General features: G+C 44.2%; 1 protein-coding gene across 12 annotated transcripts in view; it reads right to left on the bottom strand.

The window, feature by feature from the left end:
* The window catches only part of ATXN1 (ataxin 1), a 255,766-nt gene that overhangs the window by 25,770 nt on the left and 210,380 nt on the right, over nucleotides 1-19,616 (bottom strand). Inside the window, exon 1 of one of the 12 annotated variants that reach the window (XM_041118338.1) lies at nucleotides 11,560-11,963. The exons of the other annotated variants lie outside the window; for them this stretch is intronic. The gene's annotated coding sequence lies outside the window, so the exon portion shown is untranslated. Of the gene's footprint in view, nucleotides 1-11,559; nucleotides 11,964-19,616 lie in introns of those variants that run through there. 12 annotated transcript variants of the gene reach the window in all.

The following is a 19,616-nucleotide window of genomic DNA, read 5'->3' as shown; positions in this document are numbered from 1 at the left end:
AGATCCAGCCAGTAAAGCCAGCAAGCAGCAGCCAACTTGGAGCAGCCATTTTACAGATAAGCACAGGCGCTCATGAGGAGGAATATACCTTTAAGCCTGGCTGATAAGGGGACAGTGTGTGAGCATGGCTTTAGGAGCAGATTTGGAAAGGTCAGCTGCACGCTCGATGCCTTTCCTTGGAAGTCCTCCCTGCAGACTGCTTCTCTGGTAGATTCCACGTGCTAGCAAATTAGGCTATAATTAGTCCATCTGTAAAGTGCGAAACGTGAATTGACGTTAAATTCCCCTTGAAATGGATTCCAACACCTCGCCTTCTCTCTCTCAGGCTTCATTCGGCAAAGCTTTAACTTGAAGCAATTTTGCATGAGCCCTTGCTCATAGTCCCAGCACACATGCCTCACCGAATTAGGATCACTGACCGTCACCACTGACAAAACGCTAGCAGCTCACCCCAGCCTGGAGGCATGCAGCATGCTGCCCCAGTGCTGCAGAAGGCTGAGAACAAGTTCATACCCCCCCCCCCCCCCCCGGCCCCGCCACCACTCCCGTCTTTCTTTCTCTAATTCATTCATTTTTTTCTTCTTCATTCAGGGTCAGCTACATTTGAGTGTGCCTTGCAGCACTGCCCACTCGTCCTGCACAGACCCTCAAACTGGTAATCTCATCACAGGTAACATCGTAGGGGTCAGGGCATGTATGCATGTATGAATGCACATGGGCCAAAAAAAAGCCAGACCGACTCTTCTGCACCTCCTCTCCCCATAAAATGCCTGTCCTGGCCCTGCAGATCACAAAACCAAGTGACTAGTTACTCTTCCTGACTCAGTTTTGTAGGGAGCCTCTCTCCTGCTCCAAGGGGAGCATGGTGGGCAGATAAAATGGGCACAGAGAGCCAAATCCATCACCAGTGTCACTTGACTGAGGCCAGCACAGCGAGGGTGAGATTGCCCTGACCGTTCTATCTTACAAGGCAATGCAGAAAACAATTAAAACAAAATGAAGTAATGCAGGTTTATAACAACATAGCAGGCTCACAGGCTCCAGTTGCAATTAAAAAACCCACCCGTTCCAACTAAGAATGCAAATCATCAGCGTTGCTCTCAAGCAGGGAACGTTGACAAATGAAGGCGGTGTGCTAACAGGCAGTGCCAGTACTCTTAATTTAAGTATGTGAGAAACAAAGGTATGTACCATCCAGGACTGCCAGAAAGAACTCGCTTTAAACAGCAATCAGAAAGAACTGGAAAGGTTTAAAAATTACTTCTCTTACAAAAAACAGATACAAGAAAACCTTTTGCTCCCCTTCTCCCAGCCAACTGAAGAAGGAACGAGAAAATAAAAATCACGCAGCTCCCATAAAGGTTATATAGGAGTTTTGAACTCAGGAACTAAAAACATTCCTCCATTGGACATGTGGGTCCAGTGAATCACACCTTGGAAATCCGAATGGACCTTTTGTAAAAGCCACTGAGCCACGAACATGCTTTCTCACCGCTGTGATCACTTCTGCGAAAGCATCTTACCCATCTGCCACTGGAAATCCGCGGCGCAGAGACAAGTGACTCCCCGACACCACTGAAATGGACAAAAGGATGACTAGCTACCTGCAGCTGGTTTCAATCGAAAAGCCGAGTAATTATTGCAGCCCTCTCCTGTGGCTCATATGGAGCGCAGCATGGAGCTGTAAAGTGTTATGCAAGTCTAATGTGCTGCCAGATCTCTTAGAGCAGGCAGCAGCCAAGTTGCTCCCTCCCACCATTGGCTCAGCTTCATTAACTTAATCAGGTATTCATTCATTCATTCACTCACTCATTCAAAAAAAAAAAAAAAAAAAAAATTACACTAAACCTGGCAAATTGCCAGTGCCATGCATGCAAGGAGCATGCTCACATCAGCTACTGGGACTGGAAGAAAAAGGGTAATCTGACATCCTGCAAGCTTTGAGAGGGGCATTACTTTTGCACGCTGCCTGGGTGCACACGCGCCTTTGCCGCAGCCTCCCCAAAAGCACGGAGGGCTCGGGAGATGCAGTGGGGGCAGATGCCGGCGCTGGAGACCGTGGAATTGAGAGCAGCCCTGTAAGTCAGCGCAGCCAGCAGGCAGCAGAGTAGAGTACTTCCCCAGAGCAATGGACTAATTAATTAATTTGATTATTTAGGGGGAAAAAAAGGAATTGTGGCAGGATCAACTCACTCATTTTGCTGCAAGGTTGCTACCCTTTCTTTCGCACATACCACGTACGTTGCACAGCTTAATCCAGACAGAAGGGAACAAAACAGAACAGAAAGAAAAGAAAGAAAAAAAAAGAAAAAAGAGGGGAAGCATCACACAACCAATGTTAAGAGCAATTGGTAATGGAAATCTCTGTTTGACCCCTGTATCTGTAAACATTAGGCTTCCTACAGGCGTGTAGCATTCAAGCATCAAATAAAGAGTCCCCACCCTTGCACAGCTCTTGCACTTGTTTTTCTTAGTCTTTACATGTAAGTTTGCAAAGAATGTTATTTCTTCCCTCTAGCTGTCATCAGGATGACTTTCACTGCATTTTTTTTCCAGCAAGCTACAAGAAAGCTGCTTTATGACAATTCCAAAAAGCAGGCCTTGAGAGTCAGCTCTGACTTTACTGTGAAGAGTTTCATGCAGTGAGCCAGGCTGGGCATTAAGGAAAAGGGAGAGGTGTTACATTTCCCACCGTGGAAGCTGAGCAACAACGTAAAAGCAGTCAGCATCTCTCCCCCTTATCTCATTCTGCCCTGCGCGAAAAAATACCAGGTGGCAGGTTACTCTGAGCAAGTCCAGAAAAGTAACATGGAAATACAAAGGGCTGAGACTATTTCAAAATAGTGTTTATGGTTATATGATGAAACGATACACCCCAGTGCAAACCCTCAGCCACAGACCTGGCTGACGTGCCCCAAGAGCATCCACACTCCTCAGCTTCCTCCAGTGATGCAAATCAGATCTTACAACCGTCCATCTTCTGTTATCATGGAGAGCACAAACCTTCCCTGTAGGAACTTCAACCTCCTCTTTGCTAGCTAGCCTCCAAGTCACTATTTCTCTTCAGACAAAAAAAACCCCCAGGTCTTCTATGGCCACTGCCATACACCATGATACAAACGGCAAATCAGACAAAGACTTTCAAAAAGGGCTATTAATGTAAGGCCAACATTTTGCTAAAGGTCTGCAGTTCAGATGCACTTAGCAAAAGACCCCAAACCACACCCGTTACTCTGACCCTGAGCGTTCATCTGACCATACCACAGAAGCCCATGGTTAACTCCTGGATCCCTTCTGGAATTTCTCTGTAGGTGGACGTACTGAAGAGCACCTAAGTACCTAGCAGACAAGCAAACACACAGCTTCTGGGGAACCAGCTGTTGATAGGTGTACGGGCTACAAGTGAACGTTACATATTGCAGCTCATCAGTGAGTGAACAGTGAAGCATGGCTGAACATTGCTTCTTCAACTGGTACGCAACAGCACATAGGATTTGCTGACTAGAAAACAAAAACTACTCAAGATGCTTTTACCGCATTAAGAGAATTAAAAAAGAGAAAGAGATGAAAAGTTGTCTGAAGGTGACACGTTTCTTAGTCCTTGGCCTTCTGCACTCCAAAGTGCACAGGACATCAGCCAAGCAGTCTCAAAGTACTCAAGTCAGCCTCCTCCACCAGAAGTTCAGTCTTGAGCTAAGGGCCTTTAAATTATCCAAGCACTTAAATGCTGTGTCTCTTTCATTGCTTTTGTCCCCATCTCTAACCCTTCTCTAAATGGGTTCTGAAGCTTGGAGGGTCCTCCTTTTCACTTTACCTCCCTTCTCTTGCATCCCTGACACTACTTCATTCAAGACACAATGCGAATCCTTCGTCCTCTGCCCATGCCTAGCTTCCACTCTCCTGCTTGGAACAGCTGCTCAAGCCTTCTTCACGGCAGAGGCCTGCTTTCCTGGCATCAGGGCAACAAAACCACCATGAGATTCCACCTTCTGAGCCTCTCCTCCATACACGGGAGCACCCCGCCAGGTGTGATTTCTGACACCAGAAGTAGCTGCATGAGTTTTAAAGCAGCCTATCAGAAGAAGGACAGGAACATAAGGGAGCTGGAGAAGAAAACCAGCCCAGTGTTGTGGTTTAACCCCAGCCAGCAACTAAGCACCACGGAGCCACTCGCTCACTCCCCGCCCCCAGCGGGATCAGGGAGAGAATTGGAAAAAAAAAAGTAAAACTTTTGGGTTGAGATAAAGACAGTTTAATAGGACAGAAAAGGAAGAAAATAATAATAATGGCAATAATAATAACAATAAAATGATGATGATAATAATAATAAAAGAATTAGAAAATACAAAACAAGTGATGCACAATGCAATTGCTCACCACTTGCCAATCGATGCCCAGTTAATTCCCGGGCAGCAGCCCCCAGCCAGCTTTCTCCCCAGTTTATAGACTAGGCATTGCGTCATATGGTATGGAATATTTCTTTGGCCAGTTTGGCTCTCCTGGCTGTGTCCCCTCCCATCTTGTTCCCCTCCACCCTTCTTGGTGGCTGGGCATGAGAAGCTGAAAAGTCCTTGACTTAGTATAAACACTACTTAGCAACAACTGAAAACATCAGTGTCTTATCAACATTCTTCTCATACTAAACCCAAAACACAGTACCACACCAGCTACTAAGAAGAAAATTAACTCTATCCCAGCCAAAACCAGGACACCCAGGAATACTATGAGTATTTTATCCCAAACGATCCGAACTTGGGCAGAGGTTCTAGTTTGGTCTAGATAAATAAGGGGATGTGGTTTGAGCAATTCTGGTTCTTTCTATGAATCATTTCACTTCTCCCTCTGAAAGAATCATTAGAAGAATGTAGGGTTTCATGATTCAAGGTAGGAGAATGAGAAGGCAATATTTCAGCACTGTGAAATGAGCCTTGCGTGTCTAACCACACCACCAGCTCAGAGTTCACTTCTCACAAGTGTCAAGTATATTTTCTCTTCTGTATCTCTGCAAGCCCCAGTTCTGTCTCTTGTCATCACTCATGGGATTTACCTAATCCCTGAAATGGCAGAAAAAAATAATCTTTTTTGCTGGAGAAACAGAATCATGTCTCGAGCACACCCTGAAAAAGTCAAATTGTACGTATCATTATTGTAGCTCCGTTCATCCACCCGGTGTTGACAGTATAAATACAAACAATGGCCTTAACAAAACACTGAACTGCGGGTCAATGTATTCAGTGGTATTTCTTAGAGATTTCCACTCACTTTTGCTGTTTCTCTGCTCACATTCCTCACACTTCAGCATATTCAAGAAGCTGCCTGTTTATACAAATACAGCCTGAAACAGAAATGTTGATTTCCCTTCTTCGTCAAAGCTGGTGGCCTTAGCTGTATCCACTGGTCTGAACTAGAAAGTGGGGCAGAGGCAATCAAAAGCTAGCGGTTCATTTAAAATCTGTTATCTCATGATTCAGCTACAAAGGGGGACCTCACAACTTTATAAGCACAGAAATTCACCTTTCCAGAGTTTTGTTTTTAACACTAGTGGACTGCAATGTTGACCTTTTAAATTCATTATATCACATTATACACGGCAGTTACAACTTGCTGTACAGCTCCTTTCATACACAAATAAATGACGGTGCAGTTCCAGATTTTATTGGCACTCCTTGGACCCACACCAGCGAATCCAGCTCATGACTGTGCATCCTCTACTGACAAAGCTCTCCTACCAGCTAGGGCAGCCTTTTGCACAGCACCCAACGAAACTGCATAAGCCCTTTTGTAGCGACAGACATGTCCGATTGCAGTTTGCCAATGCATTTCAGTGGGTACTACCTACAGGGCTTTGAAGTGCTCCCTCCAGACTGGAGCTAGTGTGAAAGCTTGTTCTCTAACCAACGATAGCTCGCTAATGACAGGATTTTAGCTTCTGCGTCAGCTAAGGACCTTTCAGAAGCACTCTAACTAAATTAGGGGAAGGGAAAGAGATTCAGCCTGGCATCTGAGTGCTCAAAAACTTTGTGTGTTCCTCTTCAAACCAGTGTTTAAGTGCTGTTCTCCCAGAAAATAAAATAGTTAAAATAGACTCAGATCCTCCCACTGCAAAGCAGAACCCAACGGGGAGACTTTCTTGGGAGAAGAAAGCTTCCGGGCAAGTCCCTTGCAAAAACTGCCTCATCCCACCCAGATGTCCGCTCCAACCAGGACAGACACGGAACACTGACAGTCAAGTCTGCTCGCAGAGGCACCCTGTGTCTAATTTGTGAACTTCAGAAATGACAGCTGCGTGACAGGCGTGATGCAACCCACCGCTCTACAGCTTCCCCTGCAGTCGCGGTGACATTACCCACCATCACCATTCCTATGGCAAAAAGGAAAAGGGATTTTTTTCCTGGTTTTATTTACACTTGTTTAGTCCAGAACTGAGTGATTCTCCAGCATCTGATCTGCTTACCACTCTCTCTCTCTGCCTACTCTGATTTTTTCTTTTGAATGCATAATGATTTTACATCTGTTAATCTGGTTTGGTTTCTTTTTCATATGTGGTTTTTGACTTGTAGACTCCTTATGGTAGATATGGAATATAAGCTGTTTCTTCTGCCTTTTGTTCTCCTTGTGTTTATGAATGAATGTTATGTTTTCTTAGAAATGTGAAGTAACTACTGCAATGGATGATACATAATCTTTCTGGTACAACGCACATGTTAGAAAAATATAGAATAAACATGAGACATATAACCAAGGTGACTAAAACAACAACATCATTGGTCACAACTTATTCAACTCCTGAGGAGGAAAAACCTTGACAACGCTCTGCTATAAGGCTAGTGAAACTGAAACCGAAATAGGGTAGACAGTCACTGTTGCCCTTGGGCTAAAATTAAGTAAGAACTAATGGTTTCTAGTAGAAGTGGCAGGAATTTTTCAAGGAAAATTTACATTAGGAAATGTTTGTTTTCGAACCTGAATCTGTTGGAGGCAAAAATGTTTGAATACATTTACAGTTGGGAAAAACTGCTGGAATTTCTTTGTAAATATTTCCCCAGTAATATTAAAAAAAAAAAATAATCCATTTGCTGGGCCCAAAACAAAGGTTTGTTTTGAACATTTAATGAAGGTGTAATTAAAAAACGCTGTAACTGCAAGAGAAATCTGGTTTGAAATGAAACTATCTTCTAGCTAGAATACAGAGCTATAGGCTTTGCTGTACAGTTTTGTAAAACATTTTTACCTATTATCTGATTTTAACTTATCTCAGCTTTTCAAGTTTTCCTCCCATTACAGCATGAGACATTTCTTTGAGATCTTGGAAATTCTCATGGGCAGAAATATCATTTCCTCCTAGCTCTGATTTCTAATTAGATTTAAATCTTTCCTAGCGGGGGTAAGACCTACCCAAGCATTTTGAAACATTGCCAGGTTGATTACCCATGTATATAAAAATTCACATCCTTGCTCTTGCCTGGCAAAAACCATGAGCTGCACTGGAAAAAGAGTCTTTCCTCTTCTGTGACGGCATCATTCAACTCAACCCCCAAGGGTCCAATTCTGCCTGCAAAATCTTTCCTTTCGGCTCAGATTGCTGCCGAAACAGCGCAGTATCTTCTCTGATGTGCAGCCAGGTTGAGATGACAGCTACCGCACTGGTTTAATGAGAAGGAAAAGAAGAAAGAGAGGGAAGGGAACTGCTGGCCTGTCTGGTGAATTGGGGTTGAAGGAGCTGCAGCATCTCAGCAGAAGCCATAGTTGCTGGTCCATCCCATTCAGTGGGGAAGGAGGGAGAGAGAAGACATGTCTCCTATACATACATTGCCTGAGCTGCTGCTGAAAGTTGCTGGCATGGCTAACAGAAGGGGCACTGCAGAATTTCTTGGCTCTCAGGGTGAGGCTACCTTGGCTTTTTGCTGTTTGGAGAAGTGGGCTACTCGGGAGGTCTTCTCGTGGTCCAGACGGCATTTCTCACATGGGCTGCATTGCTACAGCTTTATCAGCGAAACCTTGCACAATTTCAGTTCACTAGTGGGCTGCTGGCAAGGATGGGAATATGCTTGTTACACCTATCCACTACAAGTGTTGGAAGACTCTCAAAAATTACAGATTTTAGCACGTGATTTTGACAGCTATGCTTTGTGACACCACTCAGCACAATTGTGCTGAAACTACTCCAGTGAGGAGCTACGAAGGTGGGGTTAACGTAACTAGTGACTCATTTGTATCACCTAGGTCAAGATCTTGCCCAGGACCCTGAGGTCCATGAGACCTGAGGTCCAGGACCCTGAGACGCTGAGGTCCATGATAGCTGCTACTCAAAGTGAACAACGTGTGAGAGCCCAAGGGGAGCAAAGCACTCTGAAAACACTGTAAGCTGCAGCACAGCCACACCGCACCAGCTCTTCCATGCAGTCGCACTACCTGCATCCATCAAAACCCCATACATGTCACAGATAAACCACCAGCTGACAGAAAACCAACAAAAAACCACCTGCGTACCACCTACTGCACAGACCTAATGCTCCAATTAGACTAGGTGCCTCCTCGCACAGCTTACTTCATTTACGGAAATATTTCCAGTGGAACATGCAGATAAATCAACCCTGGGATCACCAGTAGCAGCTGCTGCTTTCTGCACGCAGAGCGTTGAGCAAATCAACAGAGATGAGCTCCCGCTCATGTCAAAATCTCAAAGATGTGGATGACAACCCTGGTTAATTAAAAGACACAGGATCAGACTAGAGGAAAATTGTCACTCAGCAGCTTAGACTCAAAATCAAGCCGGTCTGACAAGAAATAGCAGCTTTCCCAATTTTCAGTCTGTGGTCAAGTACTGTTTCTACAGTTCTGGTCTAAAATTATTTCCCCCCACACTCTGTTCTTTTCTGAACTACTGTTTTAGCATTCTTCTTCTTTATTCTCCTCATCTTAGCATTTCTGTCATTCTTGCTTGCTCCTAAATGTTAGTTTCTGTCCTTGCTTCGATATCAGTTAAAATGCCACTATCACTAACAGCATGAGACTGAGTCAGAACTGAGACTGCGCACTCACTCATTTCTGACTCTAGGAAAAAAATTACTAAAAGCCAAAAAAAGTACTGTGGATTACATCCCCTCTCACTGATGCCCAGAACAGCAGAACTGCACTACTACAGCCTTTCATTAAAAATGTATACAATTGCTATGAAGTGTTTATTGTGTCACTCTCTACAAAAAAGTTTTACTCTGTCCTGTCTGTTCCCACCCCCCAACTTCAAGCCTATGGAAAACACACTGAGAGGCTGGCAGGCTCAATATGGGCATTAATTCATATCTTCAACATGTTCTTAAGGTTGATTGTTTTTGCATTACTCTCATTTTAACCACATAAACCAGTGGTGAAAGAGCCTCCTGAGAGGGCTTTCTTGTACCCTTGCAAGGGGGGGTTATTCTGTTCACGTTCGTTGCAGAGAATCCATACTTTGTAGGCAGCTGAGTACAAAACTTCTGTAAAAACTCAAACTGATGATCTCAAACAGGGATTAAACAATGTTAAATATGCATATGAATTGCCATTTGTTTTGGATTTAATGATATTTAAGTATAATCTTTAAAGAGAAGAGACAATGCAAGACAACCTCTCCTTTTTCTTCATTTCCTACCTGCAGAATGTGGCCTGGAAGACATTGGATGCAGAGGAACTAACACAACCAGGATGATTCTGGTCAGATAATAAAACTAATAAAAACACTTTCTGAGAGTTACTACCTAAAGTCTTGCTCCTTTACTGCTAGAATTTATTGCAATGGGAACAAGATCAGGCCCTCCTTATACCAGGAATTTATTAATAAGCCAAATCACAGTGGCAGCACACAAGCAATGCGCCTATGAAAACAGCTATAAGAGCAAACCAGACTTTTAGAGGTTTCCCTTGTAAAACAATACATCAAACATTTCAGTAAGCACAGGCATAATTTTTCCTCTATAACATCTCTAAAACATCCAAGAACCTCAAGTCCAAAATTATTTGGGTATGTTATTATATCAGTTGTTTCCACACTTATTCAAAAGGACAACCTGAGCCAGTCACCAAATCAAACCTGTGCCTTCTCTGTACAGCAGTCCCTCTCTTCCTAGAAGCTCCACCACCCCAAGCGATGCTATGCGACTCCAAGCCTCTACAGGCCATACATGCTCTTCCAAATACCCTTCACATGAGGGTAACTGAGAGCCTTGCAGTAAGATCAGAACTGGGACGGGCTGAAAGCAATTAAATAAGCAGAAACAAATTCCCTCCATGAGCTTAGGCTATATTCATGCAGTGGCAGCGCTTGCAAAACAGAGAAGACAGTCTGTCCTTTGCCATGAGAAAAGAAAAAGCCAGTGATGAACAACAGACTTTAAAAATAACAGTTTGGCAGTTACAGGAGATTACCTAATTACCATCATATTTAATATTATATGGCTTTAATAATTCTCTGTTATCATCAAGCTGCTAGCACTAAAAGAAGATGGGAGATTGGCTCTGATGCCTTACAGGGTAGATAATGGGAAGGAGAGGCTCTGCCCTCTGGGTCCTTGGTTTGGAGCCAGCTCAGGTTGGAAGTGAAAGTCATTCCTGCTGGGCAGCCTCTCTGAAGTGAGCTGATGTTGTCAGGCTCGGTCCAGTTCCACATTCAGAAAACAAAAAACACCACCACAGCAATGGAGTGTGCTGGAGATGGGAATTCTTGAAAACAGTTTGTCTCTGGCTTTTTGTTAGCATACAAATAGATCTTAGTCTGGAATGAGGGTATTTATACAGTGATATTTAGTCCAAAGCAAATCTCCCCAACGGTGACTGTATGAAACTTGCATGCACTTTATACTGGTTTAAAACTAGAATGACTTGCCTTGGAGTAACAGGGTTTTTTTTACCCCTGTGCAACCCTGTCAGTTTGGTGTGGAGCAGCAAACCTAGAGACCACCGGGACTGCCAAGCCTTTAGTAACACTGATGGCTGAAGGTGCATCTCAGTATTATTATTGTTCTGATTCTTAAAATATCCGAACAAGGTTCAGCTTCAAGGTGCATCCTGGGTCAGGCTGAATCTGGAAGAGCTACACTGGCAGAAAAATTAACAGTGGCTCTGTGTTGCCTAGTAGGTCACCTTAAATCCAGCTAAATGAACAGTTAAACCCAGATGAATTAATGCAGGTGCAGGTCGATAAAGAGCTGAACAATGCTTTTTTTTTCAGGTTGGACGCTGCAAAGTCTAAGCTAACACCACATCCCTTGGGACTGCCCCCTTCTCAGCAAAGGCTGCAGCACTTTAACAGGGCACAGCAGCTTGCATTGTAGCTGCTGTGCCTGCTCGGTGGATTAATAGAGACTTCGTCCTCTGGGGCTGTCAGTCCCAAACCTTTCAGGAGAAATGAAATCTCCGAGAGAAAAAAAAAGAAAACCAGTACTGGAATTACAACTAAGTGTCTTTCTGACTTTCAAATGAGACCTGAAGCATCTTCATTTACAATTTAGTATTTTAGTAAGCACTTTATTGGAAGAGACTATGTAATGGGTTAATTTCCAAATGTCATTTATCTTTACTCACTGGGGATGACTTTCGGTAATTCACTTGAGGCTGCAACACTCATGGATTAATACATCATCCTCCAACTCGAGAAGATAAAAGCCTAACAAGCTCTAACCTGCTACACAGGCTATATTTAAGCAGTACAGGGTAATGATAAATATCTCCCATAAAACGTGTTCTCTTCACACTTCCTGCAAAAACTGCTGAGCGAGCCAGCTGGCGAGATGGAGCCAACGGTCCTTGCTCACAGCCCTGCCATCCACATGCCACGAAACTGGAGCGCTCCCTTCCCCGGCGTCCCCCTGACCCCGGGCTGCCCACCAGCCTCCGGAGATGACGCCTGTTTTGTCGCTGGCTGCCGGTACTCGTGGCTCTGCCCACAGCCCACCAGTGCCTCTCCCTCCTGCCTGGCACACAGGCAGGGAAAGACTGCTGGGGGGGGGTGCAGTTTGGTTTTCCTTAAATGTGCTCCGTTTCCCGGGTCGGACCAAACATTTTGCAGAACAAAATGAAGACTGGGTCCAGCTCCAGCTCCCCAGAAGCGCTTATAAAACACGGGGGATGACCGTGGCAGGCAGAGTGGGAGTGACGCAGGAACCGGGAGGAGGGGAGACCATGCAGTTGCATATGCGGCTTGTGGGGCCCGGATGCAAACTGAATGACTTCTCGCTTCCTTCTTTCGTGTACGAGTGGTGGATGCTGATAAGCATGCAGGGACCTCACAGCATGGACACAGAGACAGCGCTCCTGCGTCAGGAAGCTAGAGGAGGTCCAGGCCAGTCCAACCACAGTTTTTTCAATTTGCATTGTCTCCTGTTGACCAGATGTTACCCCAATGCTTTCCAGGACTGCTTTTAACAGCACAAAGATTTAACTGCAGCCAAGTACAATGACCTCCGGCTGGAGCTGGCCTTCCTGCCCAGGGCCTGAAGCCTGAGTGCCCTCAACACAGCATCAGGATGTTAACCTGGCTCCTCACCCCATGTGGGAACAATCTTGTATCTCCAAGCAATGCTGATACTCAGCATCCTTCCAGCACCACCTTCATCAAGTCCTCTCCTTACCTTCGTCACTGCTTTATACACACTGATCACTCACGTAACTCCCTAGATGGATAGATGAGCACTACAGCCCTCCATCCAGTTTGGAGAAACAGAGAGCAGAGCAAACAGCCTGCCTTTCCGACATGCTGAATAGGAGTCCTTGGCTACAGCTGCTTTTCCCAGCCATCAGATCCTGGATGCATGCCACTGGGAACTGGAAGGGTAAACCATTACAGTTAAAAACTATAGTTGCCTTCTACAGACGTAACATATATCCCACCACAAACTTCCTCATCTAATTAATGTAGGAGAAGAAGCCATCCTTCCCCCACCTGGCCATTTTAATGGGCTGAACACATCCACCATAAGACTGTTTCAAACCAGCCTCTTAGGATAAAACGTTATTTCGTTGTGTTAAAAGCTCCCTAGGCCTTCACTAAGCCTGACTGTGTGGGAGCTGCAGAAGCCTCACTGTCCTCTCCCAGGGATGTGTCTTCTTCCAGGGCAGCCAAGATCAAAGCCTGGTCTAGGAAAAATGAACTCACACCAGCCTTGCCCTGGGCCTCCAGGCTTTAATGAAGTCCTCTTAACCATGGCCGGCTGTGCATAATGCACTCATGTTTACACTTCCCTCTCTCTCTCATGAGTTAGGAGACCATCAGCTCAGAAACAATACGATCAGATTAAGCCAGTTCCACCTTTTCCTGCTAATTCTACTTAACGTTTTATTTAGACAGTGCATTTGGATTCCCAAGGATATTTCTTCTCAGATCATCATGATCTCACAGTAGGTTACTGTTTAAACACGCCCTTGACAACATACCATTGACCACTACTTTTTTCCCAAAACAACTTTGTAGAGATGATGAATTCAGTTTTTCAGCAATAGCGGAAACATGATAAAATATCTGTTGCAATCATGAGCTAGTAGCATGAACTATCCTTACCATTGTTTTATCTTTGTCTAAATTTTAAAACACGAACAGATGCAATAAGAAATGAATGAAGAAAGGTGTATGAATGAATAAGAAATCCTTAGTACCTGTCTATTTCCATTTTCTGATTTTAAATAAAGAACTACTGAGACAAACAGCTTTTTACCGATTCTATAAATAGCTTTCTTTGAAGACGGAAGGAGACACTGGGCCACAAGTTTACAAACCTAGTATATTTTCCCTGCAACTTAATGCTGTTATCCGTTTTGGCTTCCTTTTCTTGTTTTATCCATTTAGACCGTAAGCATTTGGTGAAACAGTCCGGCACTTGTTCTGCGCAACACCTCCAGCAAAACAAAGTAAACACATTCTTGGTCAATTCATAAAGTGCTCCCACAACAATAGCATATCTGGCCTCCCAGGCTGCCGGTGGTGGGCAACACCCAGTACCTCACAGAAAGGCAAAAACTATGAAAGCAATAAAAATAATGCTACTAGACAGCCATGAACAGTGTAAAGCAACAGAAAAACTGACTTCATCTGACTTCTGCAGTTTCTACTCTTGACTGCTGAATTGCATTGCTGACATGAGTGGCAGCTGCTCCAGCACGTGCACGCTGCTGAAGATCTGGGCATAAATGCGATGGGGGTGCAGTGCGTAACGTACATATGACTTTTGCTGAGGGAAGGGAACTCATTCCTGCTTACAACCTTCTTTTTACATCTGTCATTTTGGGGGAATCACTTGCCTTGCCCCACTGAATGCCTAACACTTGCGAGCAGAGGGATGGAGACCCAAGTTCAGACTCTTTTTCCAGCTATCCCTGTTTGCAGTCAAGAGCGGACACACACTGGGAGACCAGAAGGTGCGGTCACTTCCCATAAGCGAGCTCCTATTCTCCCCAGGGCTGCACAGCTTCGTGGGATTTAGAAACACAGATGAAATCCTGGCCCCAGAGGAATGAAAGGTAAAACCTTTGTGAAATTGGTCAGGTTCACGATTTTGCCACATGCCATCTGGCCTACTGCTGTCATTATTGCTATGCAAATTGAAGTTGTCCAATGATACCCTGGGAGGTTTTCCCCCCAAAAAAGCTTTTTTAGGCACAGCATCAAGATGCTGCCAGCTGCCGGACCACTAGCATGGTTCTCCAGAAGAGCATACCAGTTTTACACATAAACTACATGTCTGTATCTTATGATCAGGATGCTGTTTATGTCGGTCCTAGGAATAAAGTAACAGATGGAAAGCCAGTGTCCAACAAAAGATTGCATGGAATATGGTATCTCATAGAGAGCATGTTAGATTTGTGTGTGGTAAACAACTGCATGAGGAGGAAAGCCTGGGTGTTAATAGCACATGCAGGGGACAGTAATTTCTGCGTAGTTTTGAAACTGTTCAAAACATGGTTATACCCCTGTTTCTTAGCCCTGGTTATGCTTGTTCCATGTATATGCATAATGTAGAACTACTTAAGCTTTGGTGGAAAAGCAAACACAATTTTGCACAGCCATACCACCTCTTAAACTGCTCTACCCTGTCCTTTTTTTTCCCTTTCTTTTTTTAACAGCCCTAAGGAAAACTCTTAGGAATTTTTCTAGGGGACTTTGCTGGGAGTCAGGTAGATTCATATGATAAAAATGCATCTGTCCTCAAAACTTGTATAAAAAAACCAATAGAAGTAAACAGCAGCCCTTAGAGTATAAACAGAATTATTCTCAATTTTAATTTTGAGATATTTTCCTTACCTAGTAATGATTTTTTTTACCTAGTAGAAATATTTGCCCATGCCCAAACACAATGTTTCTAATATAGATCCAGTCACTGGATATCTGTGTGCACAAAAGAGCTGCCTGAGTGACTTTAACTCATTTGAGCAGAGACCAAACCCGGCATTTCTCTAGGCCTGGACCCAGCAAACCACTCGAGTGCCTATTAACTTGAAACCATGGGGAACCAGCCTGCTTAAAGTCCCATCACTGAGAACATTTAGTGATTTAGCTCAAAGGCCAGGCTTAAGTTCTCTGCTGAATCGGACCACTGGAACTCCAGACCTGCTTGCCACCGTGCCCGGCAGGGCTATCTGAGGGAGGGCAGAGGCAAAAACCCCGTTTAAGTGGATGAAGACTGTGAATCTACTGCTCTGCACAGTGAGTAGGTTCAATGCAATGCAGTGTTTATTACCCTACGTAACTGATCTTCATGCAACCAAGCAACTTTACACAAGCTTGAGCCCAAGTTAAGTGCGGTCTGCATTAGTACAACAGCAAAGTGACAGACCCGTTTCCTGGGAAGCAAGTGAAGTTGTGACTGATGCATGTTGTAAACTTGCTGGAAAGAGTACGCTTTGGGTGTTTTAAGTGAACAAACATATGCAACAAATACGTCTTTTCCTTAGCACTACTTCATATGATGCGGTACTGCAGCCTGGGTTTCCAGAGAAAACCAACCTTTCCAGAGAAAGGGCAAAAATGAACAAAAGTGTTTACAGAAGCTTGACAGCTCTACAGGACAGTTTTTGCTTCATTTGCTGGTATTTGCTATTTATATTTATCTGGTCACGCAAGTGTTGTTTTTTTTAAATTTAATCCCTGCACTTAAAATACTTTCTCTTTGGAAGGAATGGCTCAGTGGTTAGACTCTAGACACTCAGATCCTGTTTCCAACTCTCCATTTGCTCACCGGGTAACGATATGTATATGTATCTTTAATCACAAGGAACCTATTCCAAATTTTAATGGCATAACCTCATCACATCCCAGCGGAGTGAGAACTCTTCTTATTACTTCCACTTCACAGATGGGAACAAACGCGTTGAGTTCTGCAGGGGATGCTGCAAACTGGCATTGGCAGCAGGTTGCATTAAGTCACACTGAAAACCGCAGTATTGAGGAAAAAGCACGTACCCTCTTTGAAACACCAGCAAAATGGGCTGAGGGGAGAGGAGGGAGGTGAGGTGTGGACAGGTGGAAGTTGCTGCCAGTTCAGTTACCAGCACTGAATTTCAGTCAATACCCTCATTACTACTCTGTTTAATGTTCTTGCAAGCTTTTCAGTGCACTGGCATGAGCCATCCAGAAAAAAAAACAACCACCAAACCACAAAAAACCAAAACACACCTTCATGCAAAGTAACAGAATGAGTTAAGTTTCATCCATCGTCAAAAATGGAATCCATCATTTATTTGAAAAAGAGTGTTCCATTGCACATCATTTAATGTCATTATTCAATTGACTTTAACAGGGAAGCGAGATATTTTAAACCCCTAAAACTGAAAAATAATTGCTGATATTCTGTTTTCTCATAATGATATTGATAATGATGTCACTGAAAACTCACTCAGTAGAAAACTCTAGCAGTTTCTGGTTGACTCAGTACTTTCAGCGCAACACTATCTTTCAGATTCATTAATGACAGATTTTACTCCTGAACCTTGTCCCCTGATGTTTGTGAAATGACCCCAATCGCATGGGTTATCTCCCCAGTCCTGGCAAATCATCCCAGCTTCAGTTTGTTTTAACACTGTGTTTCTCTCATCTTCCACTTCAAGCACACTGTCCTTATGTCACCCCGACGAGCAAACAAGGCATTAAGAGGGATTCTTGGGGAGAGCAGAGATAAAACAGGAGGATAAAGGCAAGAAACTATTTGTCTGCAATCCCGTTAGTGGAGAAAATGCTTTACAAGGTTACCTTGTGGGGAACATGCCCTGTCCAATAGTAAAAAATCCTCCATGTAGCTGCTCTGTAAAATCCCAAAGTATAAAACACTTCTTTGAAGCCAAATTAATGATCCACAGCACATTGGAAAGCATTTCTTCTGACATTTCCGTAGACATAACGTTCTTTCACCCTTTTGCCTTTCAGCAGAGCCTCAGGAACAGACTTGCTCAGATTGATAAAACTCAGGAATAGAAAACACCGGCAGGGATTGCCACAATGGAAACTACAATGAGGAATACAGGGTGTACATTGTGCCCACAGCTATTCTTTCTAAGTAACTCTAGGCTGAACATTTGGGGACATAAAGGAGGTTATTTTGTGCCCATTCTAATATGGGTTAAGAATAGAAATGACAAAGAATGTAATTATCTTAATCTGGTTTCTTAATGCTTCCCCTTGGTTTTATCTGGTTAGTTTCCCTTTTGTTTAGCAGTAAAGTTTTAATTTGTATAATTAGGTATGTGGAGAACTAAAAGATGGCCTTCACTTATAAACTGCTAAACGCTATCATCAAAATCTTCTGCAAGACCTGGATGATTACCTTAAAACAATGGAATTTCTGTAGGTCAAATCTTGTCCCTCCCAGTAAAATAAAATTAAGGAAAACCAACCAGAAAGGCTAAAGAATAAGAGATAACTTATAAGAGAGCCTATTCAGGGACCTGAAGGGGTACAAAAAGCTCTCAGCCCTTCAGCAGAAGCCCCTAATTACCAGTGAAAGTTTGGGCCTCTCAGGCAGTTTGTAGATCCTGGAGATGATTCCCGTCCCTCCAGCCTGTTGCCTGCCCTCCACTGGCCATGCCTTTCCCTCCGGATCTGCACGCACCTGCAAGGACCAGGGTGCTGCCAACGGCAATGCCAATAGGATCACCATTAATTTCCATGTAAAATTCTCTAAAACTCTGTATGCATTACCAGGTGGAGCGAAGCAAGCAACTTTCTCCCATTTTTTTCACATCTTACCTGACCCAGTATCCTAAATAGACCGAGCTCCAAATATTGCTGTCCTGTGGGAAGGAGTTGGTTGCATATTCTGCTCTCCCTTTTCTACCTACCCACTTACAACTGCTCTGGTCCCTTTAGGGGGTGGATGGTATCCAGGAGGCATGTATGAGGTTCCTCGCCAGTTATTGCGTTTCAGATAGAAAGGGCTTTCCAATTTACAGCTACTGTTTCGCTAAGGTGCCCAGATTAATCAGCTAGGACATTGCTTTGCTTCTTTTCTGCAAGGTCAACCCATGCCAGTTTCTCTAGGGGATAAAGCACAGTGGCTCCAGACTCTGCTCTGCAAAGGCAAATCCATGAAAGATCATATATGTGAAATCTGTGTCTAAGACCATCTGAGACCCAAGGGATACTATAATGCCCAAATGCCACTGGAGGAGGAGAAGTCACTGCCTAGATATACTAGGGGTTGCTTTCAGCACCTCTTAATGTTGGACAAATTTTGGCTCATGTTGTTTCACATGATGCACACAAGGGCAGCCTTCATGCCCTTGAGCTACTTGCCCAGTGACTGAGGATCTGGTAATTTTTAAACAATCTCAGAGGAGCTTTAATTAAAACCCATTTCTGGCCTATAAAATGGGTGAGACTGATTGCAACAGTGGCTTCAGACTTGTAGATACACGGAACTGTGGAACAAAATGTATTTATCAGCGCACCTCACAGGGGAGCACCGTACACACCACAGGACAAATGCTGACCTCAGTTTCTAGGAGACTTTCCATTTACCTTATCACAAATGCCAGATTTAGACCAGAACAGGTAACAACCTCAGCTCCTCGACCTGCCCTCCTTCTTGGGCTGAGCATATGAATCCAGTGAGTGGACTTGAAACGTCTGGATAGCTGCCCACCCACAGCCCCTTTTGGCCTAATAAAAACCCTTCCCTCCCTCCTCAACACATGCTGGAGCCTGCAGAAAGCAGTAAAGCATCACTGCAGCGCTTGGTGACCCTGAACAACCTCAACAGGTGCATTGCTCTTGCGGAAAACACATGTTGCTCTGTCACTATTAATACACCGGGAGTGTGAATGGCATATGCATGTTTGTTTGCGTGGGGAGCATAAATTACGGAGTTCCCAGGTTTGCAGTCATCACCTTTTGCAGCTACAGAGCTGTTTCTGGGGACAGCCTAGGCGCAGGACCACAGGTGCTTGGGCTAAGTGAGGAGTGAAGCCCTGGGGATCAGGCAGTCACAGGGAGGTGTGTGAGGGCAGACCCAGCACGCCGTACAGCTGAACGTCTCAATGCTCTGGTGACCGAGGGGGTTCACATATCTGGGAAGAAAATAAATTAATCGCACTGCCTCCAGACTGCCTGGCTGAAGTCAACCCTCTGTTGATAGCCTCCCACACCGCTGCATGGACAA

This window comes from Aquila chrysaetos, chromosome 18, assembly GCF_900496995.4.
Source record: "Aquila chrysaetos chrysaetos chromosome 18, bAquChr1.4, whole genome shotgun sequence".
Taxonomy (NCBI): Eukaryota; Metazoa; Chordata; class Aves; order Accipitriformes; family Accipitridae; genus Aquila; species Aquila chrysaetos.
Note: the sequence above shows the minus strand (reverse complement) of the source record. Positions and strands in the feature narration are given on the sequence as shown.